Raw genomic sequence first — 15058 nt, forward strand, 5'->3', positions numbered from 1 at the left:
CACATCTTTCATAGACCCAGAGCTCATGTCTGTGTTTTTCATTAATTGTTCAAATCCCACAGACCGGGTTTCTAAACAGATGAAGGAAGCCATAACCTATCCTTGTAATTACAATGACTTGGTTGTCTCCACGCTCCTTCATGCATATTTTTGGTTGATCCAAAAACTATAGTTACTCTTCCTTATCGCTGAAACTTAGCTACAGTTAACAGAGTTCCTTCCAGGCTTTTTAGCTGCATGCAAAACACGGTAAAAGTGTGAGTGATTTCTGTTCTGTGTTTGAACATACAGGGTAAGCAGTTCTCAAACCTCCCCGTCCTCTTCTGCTCCAAGTGCTCATACCTCTGCATAGGTGCGATAAGCCGGGGCAGTCGCCGTGGGGCCATTTCCTTACAGCTGTGCTGGTTCCCGGCTCACGCCACACAGTATCAGCCTCTAACATCTACGTGGATATGAAAGACTCCCACAGTAATTCTCCTTGCTATCAGGTGTTTGGATCTAGAGCTGTTCGGTTGCGTTAGATGAACCGCGGCGTATTTACACCAGCCGGATACCGAGGCTTTTAGGTATTTTTTTGAGTCACGGAAATCTAGAAAGAACAAAGAGAGAAATCCTCGATGCAGTCCAGTTCAGAAGCAAAAACACTGGCACACTCTTTACGTTTGTTGTTAAGTTAAAGCAAAACAACCAGCAGGCAAAAAGCAAGTCTGGACTCTGCCTCGGTTTTCTGTTTCAGGCTAAGATTAAGATGTGGCTGTCACCTGTCCCTACTCACGCTTTAGGCAGGATGAACCAGCTCAAACCCTGGTTCGTACTGCATCTCTCCAGGTGCCAGTGTGAAACTGCTGCTCTTTGGGAAAGGAGATCCATGCAGCGAGAAAGGCCAACGCAGACGGGACAATAGGATGGGACAGTGCAGCTTCTGCATAGTGACATTAACAGAGTTTTACACATCATGCTATTTATGGACCCAAAGTCCTGTTCTGGCATATTCTGTGTGAAGCTACTGTGCAGAAAGACCACACATAAACATTCATATAAATAAAAGTCCGCCATTAAAAAAAGAAATAAATATGCTGGCAAATCATCATGTAAAGGATGTCTGCCCCTCCTAACTAATGCAGCCCTGCAACAGGACCCCAGCTCAGCCAGAGCCTTTCAGGTGAATCTTTGGTAAGCCCTTTTCTTCCACCTCAAACCAAAAAGGCTTTTAAATTCCAAACCCAGGCTCTATTGGCTTTTTAAAAATAAAAACATTGAAAATTACTCAGAATAGAAATGAAAGGGTTGATGCACAGCTATCCTCCTTGCCCACTGGCAGGATGCCTTATTTTCTTCAGGCTTGTCCTTTGTCCAACAGCCTTTCTATTGCAGCAAGCTCTGTGTGCCTTCCCAGGTCCTTGCGAGAAGTCTCGGGGGGTTCCCCCCTCCAGGGCCCTGGCTGCGTGTCGGCTTCCCGCTCTTCTCGAGCACTCGCCGTCCCCAGCTCCCCGCAGGCTCCCTCCCCGCGGTGCCGCTCGCTCCCTGCCTGCTTGCGGCAGCACCCGGGAAAGTTCTTCCACGGCTCGCTCCCAGGGATGAGCCAAGCTCTCCCCGTTCTCTACACAGTTTCCCACAACTCCCGTGCATCCACCAAAATAAAAGAAAGAGGTGCCCTTCTTGGCTACCTCTTTAAAAGGAAGACGACATACATTGATGAAAAACTAGCAAGCAAACGCATAAACTAGATGCCATCTATCACAGGTGTCCCTGTCCTCAAGTAACTGACAACTCAGCTTTATTCCCTCTCCTGCCCTGTAGCTCACGGTGTGCCTCAAAGCTCACTAAAAACAGGTATTGATCCAAGATGCTGCAAGGATAGAGCCTTTTGAGCAGCTCCGTGCCATCATTTTTCCTGAGGATCTGAAAATATAGAAAGGCTGGGTCAGCTCAGAGGGAGCCTGGACTTAACCGGGGCAGGCGCAGGAGTGGCAGTGTCTGCCCGAATTGAATACACCCAGGACACGTTCCCTCCGCAGACTCGCTGGCATGAAACATTTGCTCTCTGCAAAGGTATATTTTTTATTGCTCAGCCACTCTCAACTAGATTAAGGTTTTTTTATTACCTTCATCAACTTAGTATCTGTCACTTTCAATTATACTGACTCATATTTAAGAATAATGCTAATTATTTTAATGTGTTTGCTGTAAATCTAGCCTATGCTAACGGCTATAATGCAAATCATTTGTGACCTGAATCTTGAATTGTAATTAAAAAAAAGCTTTGTGTTGTTTGCATTTCTGTCGTGTTCAAAAACCAATGAGGATCGGGATGTGACTGCAGGAGAATTACATCAGACACATAAGAAGACTGGCTTCCTGTCTCAAATACTTCCCAAATAAAAAAAAGATTAAAAAATGGATTGAAACGATGACAGGTCCTGAATTGTTGTTTCAGACATCTCTTACTATCAGACATGCAACATTAAACAAGGAAAAGGAAAAAAAACGTTAACAAGAAACAGTTAATATAGATAATTTTCATAGTGGTTTATTTTTTTCTAAATATATATAATGTAGAGCTAACAAGTCTTAATATCAACTCACTTTTGGGGTGCAGGGACACAGGTAGCAGACATTTCATAAACATTTCAGAAAATACAAAGCTTTTGAATTTAGAAAAAAAATATTCAGTTTTCTTCACATTTTCCAGAAGTATTTTAATCTAGACTTTAATTTTTCAGCTTTCAAGTTTTAAATATAAAATATTACTCCCTGGGTTAAAAAGGGATAAAAGGACTAAAATCTGCCTTCTAAAGAAAAAGATATCGCAGCCAATTTGTAGGGAGATTAATAGTCTGTGCAGTCACACCAGATTCTCAGAATGAGGCAAACTGAGAACTAAACATATATCAGTTACTTACAAGCTGCTGGCAGATGCCACAAGTAAGAATGAGATACCAGTGACACCAAGTCACAAAATGGCTATAGTAAGATTAGATTCTTTCTATGATATTTTAATGTGGGTTACAGAAAAGAACAGTTAGAAAAAATTTCTGTAAAATGTTAAAACCCTCAGTAAAGAACAGTCAACAAGAAATAGGTGGCTGTGGATAAGATTTTGCCATCTGCTGAGAAATTAAATACAAGAAACAGGTAGCACAAGAGTGCTGCTTTGCCTACTTATGGCTTCATCCAGCTGAGGACTTCACACCTATGGCTTGATCCAGAACCTGGGCTCTGGTTTTTGCTGTGGTCACTTTGTTCACACATTTTGATTTAAAGACTCATTATCAGTGATGCACACAGAATCACAGCCAGGCCCTTCCCTTCCAAGGCTGTTTCTAGTCTATCAGACTGTACCTGTTAGACTAGAGAGACCTGTTGCCTTGCTACAGGCCAGAAGAATATTACATTATTTTCTGCAAACTTCAACTGGAAGGCAGTAGATAATTCCCGCCCTGCCTCACTTATAGCATGAATGTTGAGGGTGAGTGGTTATACCTGGCCAAAAGCTAACAGAAGGTGCCAATTTCACCTTCCAAAGTGTATGAAGGCACTGGACCTGAAATTACCTGAGCAAATGTGTCAGCGAGTAGCTGCTTTTAACTAACAGAGAGGCAACCTGACTTACTGTCTTGCAATAAGCTTAAATGATAAATGAAACAAAAACCAAGACTGTGATCTTCAATTTTTGCGTCAGGAAAATAGAAAATAAGTAGCACTTTTATATGTAAAGCAATAAAACCGTGTTTCTCTATTTGTCACAATTACTGAGAGACATTCTTTTGGGTAGAACACGCTTCTGTATGGTTGTATTATCATTCCCAAGAATGTGTGATCTGTTGTGATGGGATCAATATTACAGGGAATCTTTTTCTGCTGTTCTTAGAAAAGTCTAAAAAACGTTCCTTTGTACAGAGACAGTCATCTAAGTGGAAGAAGTAGTACAACACATACAGATGTGCATCTCGAGAAGGCCATATCCCTAGATTTTTATTGTCTGTAAAAGATCTCATCCACTAGTTGTTCAAAAGTCATGTTACTTTTAGCAAAATGTTTATTGAAAACTTTTAAATCTTCTTTCAAAGTTATAGTGTATGGCTTAACTTTCCATTCTGTGCTTACAGCCCCAAATCTGGAAGACAACCCCTACCTTGCTTATGGGTATCTTGGATAAAGAAATATCAAACAAATGCCTGTGATGGGGTCCCTAAACAGAGAGGTTGTGGGAGCAACTCACTTGACCCAGAACTGCAGACACTGGGACCTCAGGGGCAAGCTCTCTGCCTGCAGAGCGGAGGGAAAGAATAGGCAGAATACCCTCTAGAAATAATACGGAAAAGTTTTTGGGTGTTTGGCGCTGGATTTATTATGTTGGTGTGGTTCAAGATGTCATTTCATGCCAGGCTGGCAGTGATGCCAATATTCATTTTCATGAATGTAGAAGGATGGGCAGGTGGACATTCAATAGGGGTTACTGGTGGTAACTCTTAATTGAACTGAGTGTTGTCGTCAAATATTTTCTTGTCAACATGATCAAGATGGGGGACACCTGAGATCTCCCCAGGTGGACCTGAATCTCCCCACATGCAGGCTACCTAGCACATTAGCTTTCCCTATAAAGCCCTACCACACAGGAGAAGGCTTTTTGACAAGGTATCCCTAGCAAGTTTGCCATTCCTTGTGGCTAGAAACTGTAGTGACCTCAGCAAATTTGCTGTCTTGTCTAACTGATCTCGCCCTACAGAACAGTTGAGGTCAGTCACTGTGTCCTCGATTCAGCCTTAGAATACGATTCAGCCTTAGAATAGATGAAGCAATAACCTCCCTCCTAAGCCTCCTGAGGGTACTTGTCCACGTACCTGCAAAGCAGTGTGCTCATCTAGGTTTCTCCCAAGCACACACCACGCAGGAGGCAAAAACCAGGGAAGGTGCTGATATGTGTTCTGGATAGCTTGCTTTGTACTGTGGGACTTTGCATTGGGGTCATAGGTCATTTTCCATAGTCAGATGAATGTAAAATAGAAAATTCAGGTTTTAATCACATAAATATGTGGCATTTCTACTTATTTCCATTCATTTTGCAAACTTGGTTAAAGCCGTTATCATGATTTTACACTCCAGGATAATATTTTAGAAGTTATTTTAAAAAATTCCTTAAGCCTGCCTTACAGGACTTCTCTCTTCCCTCATTCCCTCCTCCTCTACTCCGTTCTTCTGTTTTCACTAACTCGTGAGTACTAGGGTGTACGTGGTTTATTACACCCACCATACAGCAGAGCTTCCTTTTGTTTCTTTACCCCACAGTCAACCAGCCTGTGAAACTAATTCTGCTCCTAGACCAACACAAAATTACTGGAGTAATTAATCTTGTTTCAAATTCTGGCCATCTGTACAGAATCTCAAAAGACAGGTGCTTAAAATTATCTTTGAGAATACCTGTGGAAAAATACTGATCATCCAGCTATTTGCATACCTACCACGTTAAACACAGAGAGGGGGAGCTTTGAAAATTCTGGCATAGATTTCAATGCTTTCTGCAATAATCTTAGATAAAATGCATTGTGTGTGTGCTTCAAAACTCCACTTCAAACACTTGTGCCAGCGAAATGCTGCCATTTTAATTCTGAGCAAACAGTGGATCACCTGCTGAGTCCAATGTTAGGTCTAAAGTTTTCTGTCATTTAAAAGCAGTCTTCTGACTTAAATGTAAAATCAGTGGCTTACACAGTGAATCATTATAAATCTCTTGCAAGCTTTTAAATCAATCAGTCAAGCTTAGAAAGCAGTGATTTGGAGAATCACAGCTCTGAGGCTTTGGGGCCTTTTTGTGCAAGGGTAATAAAAGTAAATGATTTTGTAGCTTTTAGGAATACTGGTTAGTTTGCTTTCTACCTCCCAAGGAGTACCCAGGTTTGACTAAGTAGGTTTACCACAATATTGGAAAAAAATCCATTGCTTAATATTATTTTCAAACTCTAAAAGAGAGAGTAACACAAAAAAAGCGCACTTAATCTGCTTAACCATAAACCTCGGTCTAAAATGATGCTTTACTCAGAAGATAAACTATTTTCTGGCTAATAATGAAGACTGAAAATTGTAAATGCTTTTCAGTGCAAGGGTAGCCAGAGAATTGCTGCACTGGTGGCAAAAGTAGTGCCACCTAAAATTAAAGATGCTTAGCATTTTCCATAAATACAACACTGTCTTCAGCTGCTCATAACTTTGGCAGAGCTGAATCATGAAGCCGTAATTTTCTATGCCTCTGCCTGGTTATAGCTTGTTTGTTGGACAAGAAGAAGCAATTCAGCAAAGGACTTTGGAAGTTTGTCCAAACAAGATTAGAGAAAAAAAAGTATTCATGAAAACCGTACTTGATTCCATACATCTTCCACAAATTTTCCCACTTGGGTAGGGACCGCTGGCCATCAATTGTGCTTTTTAGTTACCTTCATAACCCCTAGCGTTGGATGAAAAATGCATCTTTGTGAGAAGTGGTATAGTGGTTGATTTGTTCTGTCTCTGCTTAATTTTGTGTGTGTTTATACATATATATATGTATGTGCATACATTATTTACATATGTGTGTGTATGTATATGTATATGTGCATACATATACAAAGAATATATACGTATGTGTGTATATTCTTTTTCTTTTTTTCTTTTACAAAAGATGTGTCTAAGCAGCAGAAAGGAAGGCTGCCTGTTCATTTTGTTCTGGCATCTCCACGCCGGCAGAGGTGAAACTTCTAGGAAGAGAGGGCTGCACCTTTCCTGGGAATGAGAGCTCTTTCCTGGGGAAGTTTCTGAAGGAGATGAAGGTGGGAAGACGTAGGTACATGCAGCGTGGACCGGGAGGCTCCTGAAGGAGCAAAGGACCTGGTTGCAGCGGGGAGGGTGGGGGAAGCCACAGCCGAGCCTTAGGGGTGACAGAAAGCAGGAGATTTTTCCTGTGACCAGGGGGTTGCATGAAGTTTGCATAGCCTTATGAGGAACAAATCTTGCCACTCTGGAAAGCCAGGATGGGGAAAAATAAAAATCAGCCCAGAAAGACACAATATGGAGAGAGATATTTATTTTCAGATCTTTTACTTTAAGCAGTGCCACTGAGTATACTCTCTAAGGACAGAATAATTTTTTTCGGGTTATTATTATATATTTTAACCAAACCGAGCTTTACCGACTGGAAGCCCAGAGGTGCATCTCAGCACGCTTGCTACACAGCAGCCCCACCACGAGGATCCAGCTGAATCCAGGTCCTGCTGCCCTCCACATCCAAGGGCTTGAGTCCTTGCTCTGGTCTGGGATCTGCATCTGTCCCTCAGCTGCTGACAGAGCTATATCGGCTCTGCTGCAGTCTCCTCAAACTAGGTGCCCAGCTGGCTCTCTGTGATACAAAAGAAGGAAGAGAGAGACTTTAGGGATCCGTGAGTCATTTTCCTTCTCTGAGCAACACAAAGCGCCTTTGGCTATGGACCTGGAGGACTACGCTCTGTGTCACATTCCTAACTCACTGCTGTGTTTCGAAAGGGAAAGAGGCACCCAGAACAAAAAATGACAGCTAATTGCTTGATATTCACTGTGATTTTGCCTGATGTGGTGTTTGTCACTGTGTGAGGGAACCAGGGAGCAGCCCATCATTGCAGCGCAGGAGAAGCCACACGCAATCAGCACAATATTCCATCTGTTTGAGTCATCTGCCTTTGATAGCATCTACTGCCGGTTAAATCAAGACATAAACTCGCTAACGGACTGGTACAAAATTTCCTCTGGAAAGCAAGTTTTTCTGCCATCTCTGATAACTTGTACTTTAAACTATAAAACGGATAGGGACAGACACTCTAAAATTATTTTATCAAACACAACAGTGCACACAGTCATTTCGTACAACTACGCTTTTAAGTTATATTAATGTAACGAATACCAGGCCCTTGGCCCCCGTCATCTCTTACGATAATGAGTTTCACATATTAATTATGCATTGTGTAAAAGAACATTTCCTTTGATCCATTTTAAATGTTGCTCTTTGCTTGCATGGAGAGCTCCTTCGTCCTTGTGCGGTGCGAGGTGGGGTAGCAGCCAGCCCCTCACCTGCACTTCTCTTGGCTTCAGTGAGACTGGGAAGTGCTCTCCCACTGAAAAAAAAGGCTAATTGTGTGACTTCTTGTGGATTTAGGAGCCCAAACTTATATATTCTATGTTAAAACAATTCTGCAATTAAGCATAACCAGTGATTTTCTCTTGCAATGACTGAGCCCCTCCTGCTTTCGCATCAGAGTCAGAGGCTATTCTTACTATTATTGCTATATTGCTTAAGTTATGCCTGAAATTTATCATGTAAGTAATATAAAACCTACTTTTTACACAATGGGCCTAAGACAAACCCTATGTAGTCGATGGAAAGAATATCTCTACATCTGGTCATCTTCAGATCAGACCTAAGGTTCATTTTGTTCCTAACATACACTTTGCTACAGCAAATTTTGCTTGTAATTCCCTGAGCTTTGTGCCTTTCTGTCTATGGTACCGCATTAACATACTTTTATTGAATTATATTTCTCATTCATGTTAAACTGAAAAAAATTAAGAGCTTGCAGCAAACTAAATTCAGGTAGATAGAACATCATAGGAACAGTGTTTGAATAGAAACATGAATCAGGTAATAAATAGCTCTCTTTGATCATTGTTTTTAAAATCTCTTGAACCATACTTTGATTAGTTCTATTTAATATTTAACATCTGGTTAGTCAATTTCAATCTGCAGCGAGCGCTGCTGGAAAAATTCTATGCTGACTAAATAAATTTATAATACTACAAAGCTGACATGTAATTGATTTTAGTTCCCATAAAAGGATTATGTTAACTTTTCTTAATCCATATATTAGGGTTTCGTAAAGTCCAGTGAATTCACACCAGGGATACTAAGTGTTTATTCCTTATCAATATTTTATGTAAAAATGATAGGATTATATTTTAGCCTAAGTACTGCTTGCTAGTTTTTTTTCACTGGAAAACAGCTAAAATGCAGAAAATATTACAGTGCTGCTGTAACATTGGTACAGTGAAGGACTATTTGGTGTTTTCTGGTTTTATATTAACCAAATAAAATCATACTGCACTGAAATTTGGTATGGCTGTAAACTACCAAAGATTGTTTCTCCTTCTGCTAAAAGGGTGTGATAGATGTATATTTTAAAATTTTCATAACTGAGCAAAAAGTATCAGACTATAACCTAGTTAAAGGCTTAGCAAACATAGTACTTTGGACCAATGTGAGTTTAGGAAGTCATGAAAATTGCCAGTAGCCATTGATGCTGGCAGTACCCAGTTGCCCAAGGTTAACTCAGGCAATTTGGTAATCTTGTTTATCTCCAGCCTAACAGAATAAGTACCATGTTAATAGTAAATGTAATGCCCTTATGTGTCTTAAACAAATGCAGAATTAATAAAAGACAAAACTGAAGGTCTTTGCCTATCTGGGCAGAGTTTATTTTATGAAAATTTCCCTGCTTAATTGACCAAGACAATGTGCAGCGCTGTACGCAACTGTAAGTAGGAGAAGTATGAAATCAGGCAGTGCTAGTTGCCAAGGTCTACATCTCCCCTTTTGCGACAGTAAACTCATCCCTAATCTAGAATAGTAAATCAAAAAGGGTTTGATCCAAACATTGGCCCGAAAGTGAGGGATGCATTATCCATCCCACTACATAATATTGGGTCAGGAACCAATGCTTTGCTCCGAGGCCAAGTGGCACGGACCACTTAGACTACAGCCCTTCACAAGAAAGTATCTTAGAGAGAGGTAGTTGACGTGGTCTAACCTAGAGTGAGGGGCAACAGTATGTTTATCACAGTAGTATGCATATCATTTTCAGGACTGATGCTAATTTATCATTCTGTTACATGAAATTCACGTTATTCTTGCTTCCATTGTAATACTAAATGAATCACAGCAGTTTAAAATTACCTGATCAAAATTATAAACACTTCTGCCGTTTCCAGGAACAAATGGAACTACATACAGTGTTTTTTCTCCTTACACTAGCTGTACTGCAGTGAAGTTGGATTTCCATTGCTCATAAAGTATCCCATTATACTTTCCTAGCTATTCCTTTAGATTAAGACTAGCTCAAATAAGTGTTTTACACTGTGAGGGATTTGGTGAAGATAGACCTGGGATTGTTAACTATGAACCCCGCAGTTATGAACCAGGCTCTCAGTTCAGGCAAGGTGGTAGTACCTTTGGCCCTTATGAAGCATGGGTGCCTAGATGACTTTATCGGTATGTGCTTGGGTACACGTGGACTTTCAAGCACTAGACAGTGGTCTTGTGCCTCCTTTTCTTGGCTTTAGACACCTACTTTCCACTAGAGCCCTGCAAAAAGCAATTGATTTTTTTTTATTGCATCTTGCCCTATATGTTCCTCACAGAGAAGAACCAGGCCTGTGCTTGCAATCAAGAAATTAATTTCTGAGGCAGAAAATTACTAAGTAATAAGGACAATCCAAAAATTAGTGTCTCCAGCAATCATATATCCTATTTTATGTTTCCATAAATAATTTTCCTCTGTTCTTTTATCTTCACTAGAATGCAGATTTACAGCATAATAGTAATATTTACATAAACTAGTAGGCAACTGCACTTTAAACCACTTGTTGATGTAAGTTCTCCCTCCCCCTTAAACTAATAAAAAAGGAAAGTCTTTCCCTTTGGTTTGTCCAGAGCATCCAGAAGATCCCTCTGCTTAACACATAAGCAACAATTTACACGTTTGGGCCACACACAAATGAGTGTTTAATAGGGAAAAGACCCAAATGTCAATTCCATTATGCCAACTGTGATACACAAAATGTACATTATTTGCATTAAAACCACTTGAGAAACATTGAGGCATTTGTTCTGGAACCAGGACCCTGCAGCCCTGAAAACAGTGGATAATAATGGAAAGAATTTCTTCGTTGGCAGCGATGCTACATTGCTAGCTCTGAACACTTATTTTTCAAAGTTAGCGTGTGGCACATAATGATACATGACTTTGGGACGTATTTCCATGAAAAACCTATTCCAGCCTCTGTTCTGCCTACGAAAGATCATCCCATTATATGTTTAGGCAATTGAAATATAAATATATGATTACATGTCCTCAAACATTGTTCACCTACTAATATTATTCTCCTCACAAGTCTGTAGTATAAGGTATGGACAAATTTCTGTCGGTTTTACAGAATTCCTCCAAATAGCCAGTCTGAACAGACCCGATGTCGTTGCTGTGTAAGGTAGCCAAGCTCACCCTGGACAGTCCTTCACCCACTAGTGCGGAAAAACGGACCCTGAACTGACAGAAAACCCCTAGGAGGGATATTTAAATCTTAAGTAAGTGGTCAGTTAAGTGTCTGCAGAAGCAAAAGGACAGATAGCATATTTGGTATGCTAATAGAAACCTATTTACTGGAGGAAATGACAAAAACATCAATCAAATCAGAAAGGGCTATTAAGAACTGTTAACTCCCTTTCAGATGAGCAATGATTTCCATTGGGAAGTAAATAAATATTCATGACAGGGAGCAGTGACAGAAATTTCACCAAAATTACACTCTGGCAAGGCTTCCGCACCAGACAAATCTTTAGGAGAGGCAACTGCCCTGCGTTTTGGAAGGGGATTGAATATTTAGGGAACCCTACACAAGTCCCAGAAAAATCTATTTCTGTATTCTCTTTTCCTTCCTTGGAAATCTGCTGTACATGTTGTATTTCAATATTGCCCAGTAAGTCACCCAAAACTGAGACTTTTAAGGATTTAAAGATCACTTCGATATCATTAGAAGTCCCTACCCCCTCATACTTGTTTTGGTATCTTCTCAAAAATATCTTTTTATTTTTCCCAAGATAAAAGATCTTGAAAAAATTAACAGTAGATCTTGATATCCCACATCATTTGAAAACAAGGTTTAAGCTTTTTTATGCAGATAATTCCACCTACAGAACTCTAAATTTATCAATAATACAAAGTTAAAAGGTTCATTATGCATTTAGAATGTCCCAGAACCAGATTGGAAAACAAACACTTGCTGGCTTTTCCTTTATATCTGTATGAAAGAAATAAATCTTTACCTCCTATTTCTTCCTTCTAGGCTGACACACGGGAAGGCAAATTCTAGCTTCATCTATTGCCTTTCCACCTCTTCAGGAAAATAATATTTTTGTCCTTTTTTAAGAAAAAAAAATCAATGCAGGTTAATAAATACAAGAGCTCACATTGCATTAGTGTATTAGTAAAGTAACCTAAAATTAAATAACCTATTTGCAAATATGGCAGCCTTCAATGCCAAGGTTCAGCCTGGAGCAAATTTTTATGGTTAAGTTATGAACCTCTAAAATACTGACATATCCTTATACACTATCTTAAATGTCTCCATCTTTACCACTTACTTCCTTTTGATATCAATTAAGGGATATTTTTCAGATAGCTTTGCAGATTGGTTATTTGCATGGAGTTAGTTAGTAAGAATAAATGCTTATGCCTTATCTTGGTGCAAGGAAGAGATTTTGCATAGACAAGCAGAATATTTGGCCTGAGATCTTCAGTGAAAAGAGGAAAATGATACCCTGGCTCATTTCCTTAAAAGTCTTCTCCTTTATCAAGACTGCATGTCAAAATCACAGGATGAAAAGCTTTCTCCACTTCTCTCTGCTGAGCAGGTTAGCAATTTGAGGAATTAGGATTTTTTTTTTTTTATGTGAAGATTCACTGATCTTGTAAAGGGTTTGGGGGATGTTTTGTTTTGTATTTTTTCCTTCCTAGATGCACCATAGTGGTCCAGATGTAGATCATTAAGTCTAGTACCTAAAAGGTGAAAATATCTGTAAAACTTACCTGTAAAATTTCATTTCAGTTTGTTGTTCGTGTATAGCAAGGGTCAGCAACTTGAAGAGGGTAAATGTAAGATTAAGGAAAAAGCTGGTGATTTTTATAGACTGAAGGAAAAAAGGTTCAAAACCAAGGGTTCAACACCATTGAGTCACTCAAGTTAGGCACCAGGAGTCACCTGAGATGCCCCAAGGCATCTAAGAAAGCTTACAGAGCTGACAGGTATGACACACAATTTATGGGAAGCCCAGGCTGGATTGGCAGCTGGAGGCTAAGCAGAAAACCCAGGTTACCTCAAGTGACAGCAGCCCCACGCTCAGGCAGCTAAATTTTGCTTGTAGTTTGAGATCAGATCTTCTATACATCAGTGTCTATGTGTAGGTATCACCACCTAAGCTAGGAGCTCGATTCAGCTCGGTCTAAATGTCAATGTCCAGTGCCATTGGAACTGTCTCTGGGTTGGAAGAACCAGCTGTTCCAGAGGTGCTCAGGTCTCCCATGGGTCCTATGTCACTTCTGCCAGCCCTGTGTGCATGCCAAGGGTGTCTCAAATGGCACCAGACACCTCTTTTCAGACGATTGACTCCTGTCCTAGGTGTCTGAGCTCTCTTTACAGTCAGTACAGGTGTAATCTATAGAAACTAGAGAGCTATTTGGCTAACTCTAAAATAGACACGCTAGGTGAAATTCAGTTGCCTAAAGAAAGGCACCTGTGGCCACTTCAGAGATCCTCATGAATCTGAGACATCCTCACAGGGCTGGTAGATACGACACAGGACTTTTGGGAGACCTGTACGCTCCTGGGGCAGCAACTGGAATTAGATTAAATTCCTCACAGTATCTAAAATGGCAGTATAAAGCTATTTTTAGGCATGAACCTCACCATAGACCTTCTTTGAGTACAGTGGTAGCCTAGACACCACACCCTGCGGACACCACAGGCATGGCTCAGTCATAGGCATCCAGTCCCTTTTGAGGTGTCCCAGGTATGTTGAACATCAACATGGGGCTGACAGAAATGACACAGGACCTATGGGAAACCCAGGTCCTTCTGGCATAGCTGCTAGAGTCCAAACTATCAGGTAAATGCTGGGATATCTCAGGTAAATGCACACCTGTGTGTGGGCAGCTGAGCCTTGTTCTAAATATCTGCAGACTGTTAAGCACTTGTGTCTTTTTTTTTCTTTTTCTTTTTTTTTTTGATGCCTGGAAGAATAAAGGCAAGGTAAGAGTAGGGGAACTGAATCTTAGAGACAAGAATCACCCTGAATACTGATTATATGGTAGGGAGGCTATGTAATGGGAGTTCAAGAAAATCTCTGCCTCTCAGATGTGGAGGTGAAGAGGTATTAACTGCAGTGCTTTCGGTGAAGTTGAAAATTACTGTAAGTGCATCTACCCATTTTAAAACTTCAGCCTCAAGTGTGTGCTTTATTTTTTGTGTGCATCCTAGGCAGCAACTGGTATACGCATGGGATATGTAGTCAAGTTCAGCTGTGGAAACTGCACAAAACACTGCAAATATAATTTGGATGACAGTCTAACCCAAATTTTGCTGTAGTTCAGACAAAGCATCATCACACCTCAGTGAAAACCTGCACCATGCATGCAAGTCCTTAAAGGTACGAACCAAAGCACATGCATTTGCATACAGTGGTACGATCAGCTCTGCCCAGCTCTTTCCATATTGACCCTCAATTTGCTGGTCATTAGCAACATTACAGTTACAGTATGGTTACCAAATATATAATGTACCTGTATGTAATCACATTACTGCAGTTCACCTTATCATAATGGACAAACAGGCAGATTCAAGTACTACCATCTGATCTCCTTTGCATCCATTTCTGTTTTGTAAAAGTATGTTGTATCAAACACTGCGTAACTGCTAAATCACTACTTGGACAAAGGCATCTAGTCTCATGTCTGTTTATTGTCCTTATCAGTGTGCACTTTCAGGCAAGGGATAGAGTTACTCGGTGTCAGCTAAACATCCATATCATGTCACAAAACAGTGTTTCTAATTGCAGTGCTGCATTAGCCTAGTATAAAAAGATCCATGCATTTCTTTGAACACCATACCATGAAAGCTCTCAAAAATAAAGTGGTATTTTATGAGCTCACCAGCCATCTACAATTTTTTCATTCTAAAACCAGTAATATGTGGGCTTCAAGGAATGAGAGCCAATGTTGCTGCCTGACTCTGA

This window comes from Mycteria americana, chromosome 1, assembly GCF_035582795.1.
Source record: "Mycteria americana isolate JAX WOST 10 ecotype Jacksonville Zoo and Gardens chromosome 1, USCA_MyAme_1.0, whole genome shotgun sequence".
In the NCBI taxonomy this organism is placed as follows: Eukaryota; Metazoa; Chordata; class Aves; order Ciconiiformes; family Ciconiidae; genus Mycteria; species Mycteria americana.